Source organism: Erinaceus europaeus, chromosome 5 (genome assembly GCF_950295315.1).
Source record: "Erinaceus europaeus chromosome 5, mEriEur2.1, whole genome shotgun sequence".
NCBI lineage: Eukaryota > Metazoa > Chordata > Mammalia > Eulipotyphla > Erinaceidae > Erinaceus > Erinaceus europaeus.
The window spans coordinates 54,869,626-54,878,666 of record NC_080166.1 but is presented as its reverse complement, the minus strand read 5'-3'; the positions used below and the strand labels follow the sequence as shown (position 1 = coordinate 54,878,666).

The following is a 9,041-nucleotide window of genomic DNA, read 5'->3' as shown; positions in this document are numbered from 1 at the left end:
TAAGATGAGGAACTAAAGTCACTGGAGCTAAGTAATTTAGCTAATTGGTGGGAGAATACAGATAGGAAAAACCCTCATCCTGGTGATTCTCTTATGGCAGTGATTCTGGGAAACGTCAGGACACTAGTTCATATTCATCATCACTGTTCATCATCACCTCCCACTACAACCCCACAAAAAATCCAGTCCACGGTATTTATAGACCTTTCCTATAGTTGGGAGCTAATCTCTGCCCTGATCCAGCTTTCTAGTCCTATTCCCAACTCTAACACCATCTTCCCAGATAATACTTTCATCCCACCTGCTCTTTTTTTTTTCGTGTCTCAAGTTTACTGTACAAACAGCACAGGAGGACACCAGCCCCACTGTCCTCACACTGACAGGAAGGGGCTTCTACTGTGCAGCCTTGGGGGCCTGGGCGCTTTTGGTGGCTGGAGCTGGAACAGCTGGAGCTACAGCTGGAGCCCCGGCCTGGGCCTTGTCTTTTCACCTGAGAGCCCTGGCCATGAAGACACGGACACATTTCCCAGGCATGGGGTGGGTGATGAAGGCCAGTCGCTTGAACTTGCGGCTGCTGCCCTTTGGGATGTTGGTCTTGGCCTGCTTGGGCTTTGCCAGGGCCTTGACGACCTCGACCCGTGCGCTCACGGCCTTGGCGTTATTGGCCTGCATCTTCTTCAGACCTTTCTTGTTGTTTCTTGGCAAACCGCATGTTCCTCAGGAACTTGGGGTCCACCCCCTTCAGAGATTCGTATCTTTGCCATCAAGGTTTCTTGATGCGTTTCTGTGCCATTTCCGGGACTGGTTGTGCGTGGTGTGGTTCTTGGACTTGGCCATGTCTGCACCGAAGGCTTCAACCTGCTCTAAGCGCCGGAACTGGGACCACCTGGCTCTTTAGCTTCCCAGCCCAGGCAAAAATTAGTAAAGTCAGGGTCCCATTGGAATATATCTAAAATAGACTTCCTAGCATCTTCCCACATGAAGACCCCAAATTTCATCTGCTATATTCTTACCTTTAGGTTCCTGATTATTAAACAGTTATTAAAGCTTTATATCTTAATGCTTTTCAGCCACCAAGTTGAAGATGCTACCATGACACCAGCCTGACTTCCCTAAGTAGATGATCTCACCAATGAGTCCTGGAACCCCACCTCAAAGCCCTGCCTCACTAAGCAAAGAAAGAAACAGGCTGGGGGTGTGGATCTACCTGTCAATGCCCATGTTCAGAGGAGCAGCAATTACAGAAGCCAGACCTCCCACTTCTGCACCCCAGACTGATCCTGGTTTCATACTCCCAGAGGGATAATGAATAGGGAAACTTCCAATGGAGGAAGAGGATATGGAACTCTGGTGCTGGGAATTGTATGGAATTGTACCCCTCTTATTCCATAGTCCTTGTCAATCATTAAATCACCAATAAAAAAAATTCCAGTCCAATTTTTATCCATCTTATTGATAATATCTGGAATATTAATTACGATAACAATAATGATTATGAATATATCAGCAGTAAGACAGGAAATAAATGAAAATTCACTAGTAAAGCTTTTCCATAGCAACTTTTAGTTTGGAAAAAAATAATACTCTCTCTGAGGTTGGGGAGGGAAGGGTTCAGGTCCTGAAGGCATAGGAGGACATAGAGGGGGGTTGAATTGTTATGTGGAAAACTGGGAAATGTTATGCATGTACAAACTATTGTATTTTACTGTATACTGTAAACCACTAATCCCTCGATAAAGAAATTTAAAAAATAATAATAAAATAAAATTGACAAAATGATTCCAATGTTCATTTTGTTTATTTATTTTCCCTTTTGTTGCCCTTGTTTTTTATTGTTGGTGTAATTGTTGTTGTTGTTATTGATGTTGTCATTGTTAGGACAGAGAGAAATGGAGAGAGGAGGGGAAGACAGATAAAGGGAGAGAAAGATAGACACCTGAAGACCTGCTTCACCGCCTGTGAAGTGACTCCTTTGCAGGTGGGGAACCTGGGGCTCGCTTAACCTGCTACACTACCACCTGACTCCTCCAATGTTCATTTTTAAGTAAATATTGTATATTAATTAGTTGGCCCACTCTAGCTAGTTTAGCAAACTTCAGCTACTATCTTTAATATATGAAAGCAGAACTCTTTTTTAATTATTATTAGCCAATGTGTTAAGGATTTAGTAGATGATGGCACAGTTGTTAGTACATTGGTACAGTTTCTCACATCTCTGTGATAGGTGTCTGCAGGATATTCTCGCCCTCAAATCAGGTCCTTTTCGGCCATGATGCACCAGGACCCCTACCATCACTCCGACCCTCTCCCTCATCCTCCCTCCCCAGAGGGAGATTTTTGCTTTGATCAATATACCCTTCCCAGTTCAAAGTTTGCTTAGTGTTTTCCCTTTCTGTTCTTGTTTCTTCAGTTCCACATATAAGTAAGATCATTTAGTATCTGTCCTTCTCTTTTAGGCTAATCTCATTTGACATTATTCCTTCAAGCTCCACCCAAGATGAGGCCAAGGAGATGACTTCATCATTTTGAACAGCTAAGTAGTATCCCATTGTGTGTATAATCCACAATATACTTAGGCACTCATAGTCCATGGGCAACTAGGTTTCTTCCAAGATTGGGCTATTACAAACTGTACTGCTATGAATGTAAGCACACATAGAATTCTTTGGATCATACTAGGGAAAGAGAGAGGCAGACTGGGAGTATGGACCGACCAGTCAATGCCCATGTTCAGCGGGGAAGCAATTACAGAAGCCAGACCTTCTACCTTCTGCAACCCACAATGACCCTGGGTCCATGCTCCCAGAGGGATAGAGAATGGGAAAGCTGTCAGGGGAGGGGTGGGATATGGAGATTGGGTGGTGGTAATTGTGTGGAGTTGTACCCCTCCTACCCTATGTTTTGTTAATTAATACTTGCTTAAATAAAAAAAAATAAAAATAAATAAAAAAAAGAATTCTTTGGATCAAAAAAAAGAATTCTTTGGAGAGATGTTTCTATTGCCTTTGAATAATTCCCCAGGAGAGAGTTTGCTGGGTCATATGGTAGATTCATATCTGAAAAATCTCCAGACTATTTTTCAGAGGGGTTGGGCCAATTTACATTTCCACCAGCAGTGTAGAAAGGTTCCTCTTTCCCCTACATACCCTTGTCTATGTTTTACATTCTCACAGGTGTGAAGCAGTAGCTCATTACTGATTTTAGTTACACTTCTCTGATAATCTGTACTTTTAAGCATTTTTTCATGTCCATTGGCCCTCCAGATCTCTTCTTTGGTGAAGACTCTTATTCATTTTCTTTCCCCATTTTAAATGTGGTTTGTTTTCTTTTGTTTGTCACTGAATTTACTAAGTTCTTTATATATTTTTATAATTATCCCTTTATCTGGTATATGTCAGAGAAAGATCTCCCATTCTATAGGGTTTCTTCCTGTAGGTGACGGTTCCCTTTGATGTGCAGAAAATTTTCACTTTGTTTTAGTCCCATTGATTTATTTTTGTTTCTGTCTTTCTTACCATTAAACTCAAGTCTTCGAAGACATTCCCAAAGCTCAGCTAGTGAAGTGTTCTGCCAATGTTTTCTTGTATATATTTGATGGTCTCTGGTCAAATGTCCATGTGTTTGAACCATTTGACCTTGACTTTAGTGTATGATGATATGTGGTGACCCAGTTTCACTCACCTCAAATTTCAACCCAATTTTCCTAGTACCATTTGTTGGAGAGATACCCCTTTCTACATTTAATATTACAGCTCTTAACATCATTCAATCTGATTGTTGATTTTGTATTTGTATTACATCGTAAAAAAAACTATAATCAATGCTTATTTTTAAATTTGCTACCTGAAATTGATCTGTGACTCCAGTTTATGGCTTCCCCAGCTTTGTTCTGTAAAAACAGCATCTGCTGAATTTTAATGTACAGTATTTAATACACTTTGACAGAACTATAGCCCAAGCACCAGTGTTCTTAAGGTTTCATTAAATTAAAGGTAGAAATGAAATTAGGAAGCTTCCTGCAATTTATTAGGACAGTGATGGTTTCTCTTATCAATTTCCAAAATGCCTATGTGATTGCATGGGATCAAAAGTATGATCTAAAAATATGAATCTCGGGGCTGGAAGGTTGTTCACGCAGTACCATACTCCTGATATCATGTGTAAGAACATGGGTTCTAGCTCCCAGTTACCACATATGAGTGCCTGCAAAGAGGGAGCTTCACATATGGTGGGCAGTGCTGCAGCATCACCAGCTCTGTCCCTCACCCTCTACCAAAAGGAAGAAAGGAAAGGAGAAAGAGCATGGGAAGGAGAAAATGACAGAAAGAAGGAAAGAAGGAAGGAAAGAAGATCCCAAAACTTAGCTGCAATGATATAAAGGCTTAAAATGGTCATCTAAAACACTACAAATGTAAAAAAGTAGTATTATTCCCATGTTCCTAGAGTTTCCCACTTCATTGGGTACAAAAAGAAGTCCCAAAAATGCCAGTCATGTACAAATCCTGTTTTTGCTTCACCTGCACCCAGAGTATACCTTTTGAGCTATTTATGGGAATCCACAGAAGGAAGTACAACTTTATATGTGCTCACAAACCATCCTATGAGCTAGAGTCATTGGGAAAAACCTAACTAGGACTTTCTGGGACAGTGAGAGTTAGAACTAGACCTTGATGAACAAAGAGCCTTACTCTAGGTCTAAAGGAAGAAATGCATTCTCATTAGATTATAGCATTAGGACTCACAGGTAACCACAATAATTTAAGCTGGCTTTGGGATGCCCTGCAGTAGGAACATTCATTCACAAGTAGACTCACAAATTAAACTTGGTCCTCCAAAGCTCTCAGCTGTTACAAATGACATTCAGAGAGCCAACTATTTGAAGCATGAGTAAAAAATAATAAAAAGAAAAAAATAAGAAGCACCATATATATAAATGTGAGACTGAGAAGGCTGCTATTCTTTAAGGAAACAATGAACTGCCCAGTTCTTGTTGTAGATAAATTGAGAGTTGATGAAATATGAATGAAAGGGTTAGTTCACATTACTCTGATTAATAAAAATACTTCCCTCAGCCCAGGATGACAGCACAGAGGTAGTCCACAAGATTTTCATGCCTGAAGCCCCAGGTTCAGTTCCTGGCACCACCGGAAACCAGTTCCAAGCTCAGCCACCACCGTATTGACGGAAGTGTTGGTGCTGTGGTCTCTATCACTCTCTCTGTTCCATCAAAAAAATAAAAAATGATGGACATTCTAAGTGAAGTAGTAATGCCAGAATTACCATGGCAGAGTGCGGATGAATAGACTCAGAGGTTCAAGGATGTGAGTGGGCTGAAATAGCCAGAGACCCACCAGAGTACAGTTTACAAGAAGGGCCAAAAAACACGCCACTTGTCCATTGATAAGGTATAAGCTGGCAAGAAATATTTTTTTAAAAGTCAGTGATGGCTTCTCTCTGCAGGTCATGGATGATTATTAGTATAGGAGATACCACTGCAGAACTGGACTACTGATCACAAAAAGAATGACAGGACCCTAAAACACACAGCCTAGATGGACACACTTAACTGCCTAAAGCCTGGGATTTGCATTACTTCTAGTTCTCTCTCTCTTTCATTTTTTATTTTTTAATAATTTTTGTTACAAGATTCTAAGATTACAATGCATAGTTCCACACCACACTCACCACCAAAGTTCTGTATCCCCACTCACCCACCTCCCAAAGATCACCACCAGAGTTGTCACAAGTCTTACAGTTTGCTTGCTTCTGTTTTGTTTGGATTTTTATTATTATTGAAAGTTTATGTAAATAAGATCTCTAGATTCCACATAATGCACATAATATTATTCCACATAATAATTCCACATAAGGGAGTCGGGCGGTAGTGCAGCCGGTTAAGCGCACGTGGCACAAAGCACAAAGACCGGCATAAGGATCTGGGTTCCAGGCCCCAGCTCCCCGCCTGCAGGGGTGTTGCTTCACAGGCATTGAAGCAGGTCTGCAGGTGTCTATCTTTCTCTCCCCCTCTCTGTCTTCCCCTCTTCTCTCCATTTCTCTCTGTCCTATCCAACAACGACGACATCAATAATTACTACAATAATAAAACAACAAAAAGGAATAATAAGTAAATATAAAAAATAATAACAATAATTCCACATAATAAAGTGAAACCATCCTGTAGCTGTCTGTCATCTCCTTATTTCCCTAAGCATAATCACCCCCAGTTCCATCCATTTTGTCCCAAAGGACACAATATCATCTTTTTTGATCACAGAGCAATATTCAATGGAATATACATCCCATAACGTTTTTACACAGTCATCTGTTGGTGGGCATTTAAGCTGCTTCCACTTTTTGGCTGTTGTGAAGAAGGCTAGTTCTCACTGGCTGACTTCTTTATCAGAGCTGGGAGGTAAGACCAGTTCTCTGACAAGTGGTATTGTGGCAGTGTAGAAGATATTTCCACTCACACTCTAGCATCTGGTCTCACATCACCTCTTTTAGTTTCAGCCTAGTATTCTTCATCTATTTTTACTTTACTGTGTAGTTATTTATTTCCTCTATTTTTATTATAGTAAACTACACAGAGCATTACTGAATGAAGATTTTACAATATTCTCATGTTATAAATGATGCAAAAGTGACATTAAACTATCTAGAGATGGTTAACAAACCGACTACCAATACCGTGTATAATGCCTGAAAAGCCAGTCAGGGGCAGCTAGCTGCTCACTTGCTGCTAGAAGAAGAATCAGTCAGCTTTCAGGAGCAAGACCAGGTGACTAAGTGAGGACTATCCATAACACAGAACCAGAAAGACTGAAGTGACAGGCTAGGGTGCCTGACCCAGAACACAACACTCCAGAAGCACAATCATAAACAACTGACTAAGTTCTGAATTTATTCAGGCAGGAAAAGTTGTCATAACAAAACATTGACTGGAAGGCTGAGGGCACACGTTCCAGGGAACAGTCTCAGTAGGCTGAGTCAGATTTCAGATACAGACCGACAATGAGAAGGTACCTGGGGTCTTTTTTTTTTTTTTTTTTTTTTTTTTTTTTTTTAGTTTCTCTTTATTTGATAGGGACAGAGATAAGAGAGCTAGAAAGACAAAGAGGAATACAACCATATCTGCTTCACCAATTGTGAACCTCCCCCGCCCCAACCACCAGCAGGTGGGGGACCAAGGGCTTAAAACTCCAAATCTTTGCACAGGGTAACATGTACATTCAACCAGATGCACCACTGTTCAGCTTGTCTTTTGTTTAAAAGAATTATATTTGCATGTTCTGACTTATAGCCAAAATCACCTAACTTAGAATTATTTAACACAATAGTGACACTCCACAGATAACTATTCTTGAGTCAGGAACTTGCTCAATACCCACAGTATTTGAGTGAGAGAACTACAGTTCAAATGCTGGCACCATGTTTCTTGAAATAAAGCATTTTCTGTCAACCTCTAGAGAACATTCTAGTTAGAGTTAAAAGGAAATAAGACCAGAGGGAGGTCTGGTTTTCTCTGAAGGAAAGAAATCTCAGGCACTCAGAAAAAGAAAGAAAGAAAGAAAGAAAGAAAGAAAGAAAGAAAGAAAGAAAGAAAGAAAGAAAGATTCTATTAGTGAGTATAGATCAGCAGGACAGGATTCCAGCCAACTGAGAATGACTCTCCTGCCTTGTCTTTGACCTCTTAGTCCACCCCATGTCCCCAGAAAGCCAATTAAAAATAAACATTGACCATGTTACTGTCCTAGATACATAAAAATAACATTACTGTACATGACCAAAAGTGAACCAGATTCTCTGAATTTTTTTCTGACTTCCAAAAATAGTTAAAATTTTCTGCTAAAGAGAGTGGGACTTGAATTCCCATGAAAAAAGAAATCAGTCCATGGTATTTGCTCCAGTGTAGAAATAATTAAATACACACTAAAGAATGGAATTCTAGAGCTCTAACCCCACCAGTCTGTTGTCTGAAAGTAAAGAGGAAAATTATTTTCTCAATAATTTATCAGAACCATGACATAATGAAGAAAGTATTAGATATGGACTCAGGAATGTTTCTAGACTATAGGAAACATTTGACATTCTTCTTGATCATCCAGGATCTGACCCTTTTCAGATTTGATAAATCTTTTAGGGGCTGGGTGGTGGTGAGTATAGTACTAAGCACAAGGAACCACTCAAGGATTCAGGTTCGATCCCCCACTCCCCACATGCAGGGGAGATGCTTCACAAACTGCAAAACAGGTCTGCAGGTGTCTATCTTCTATCTCCCTATCCCCCCCCCCCAATTTCTCTCTGTCCTATCCAATAAAAAATGGAGAGAAATGGCCACTAGGAGCTGTGGATTTGTACCGAGCCCCAGTGATAGCCCTGAAGGGAAAAAAAAGAAAAAAGAATCTTTTGCTGTGAGATACATTGTACAAGCATAAAAGGCAAGATATTTATTTTCTAAACCGCCCTTGCAGTTAGAATTTGGGTGCATGATGGCACCACTGTGATAGCTGATTTGAATTATCAACCTACTGGGCCACACAGGCCCATGTATTTTGTTAACAACAGTCTGGATATCACTACAGGAGTGGTTCTAAAGGGTTTTTGGATAAGATTAACATTTGAATTAATAGGGTAAGTAAAGCAGGTGACCTCTCCCAAAATGTGGAGCTTTCTCCAACCTGTGGAAGGACGAAATAGGAAAACAAGGCAGATTTTTAGAGAGAATTGATTGATTTTTTTTTTCCCTCAAACTAGGGAAAAAGATTGATTAATCTTCTTTCACCTTTGGGCTTGGTCTGGAATTTAGGAGAATGACTTTTCTGAATCTCTTTGTTTACCAACCATCGGACTTCTCAGTCTCTATAACTGGGTAAACCAACTCCTTATGCTAATTTCTCATAATGTAATTTATACTATATGAATTATTCATTTATATCTCTGGAGAATCCAAGATACTAATACTTTTACCCAAAGCAGAAGTGCCATACCCAGATTCTGAAAAGGAAGCCAGAGGGGTAAAGAAAGATATAGAAGGTGTGACT

At 40.2% G+C, this 9,041-nt stretch overlaps 1 pseudogene; it reads right to left on the bottom strand.

The window, feature by feature from the left end:
- Nucleotides 1-307: 307 nt before the first annotated feature.
- LOC103124428 (large ribosomal subunit protein eL29-like) lies at nt 308-875 on the bottom strand (annotated as a pseudogene).
- Between the last annotated feature and the right edge of the window lie 8,166 nt (nt 876-9,041).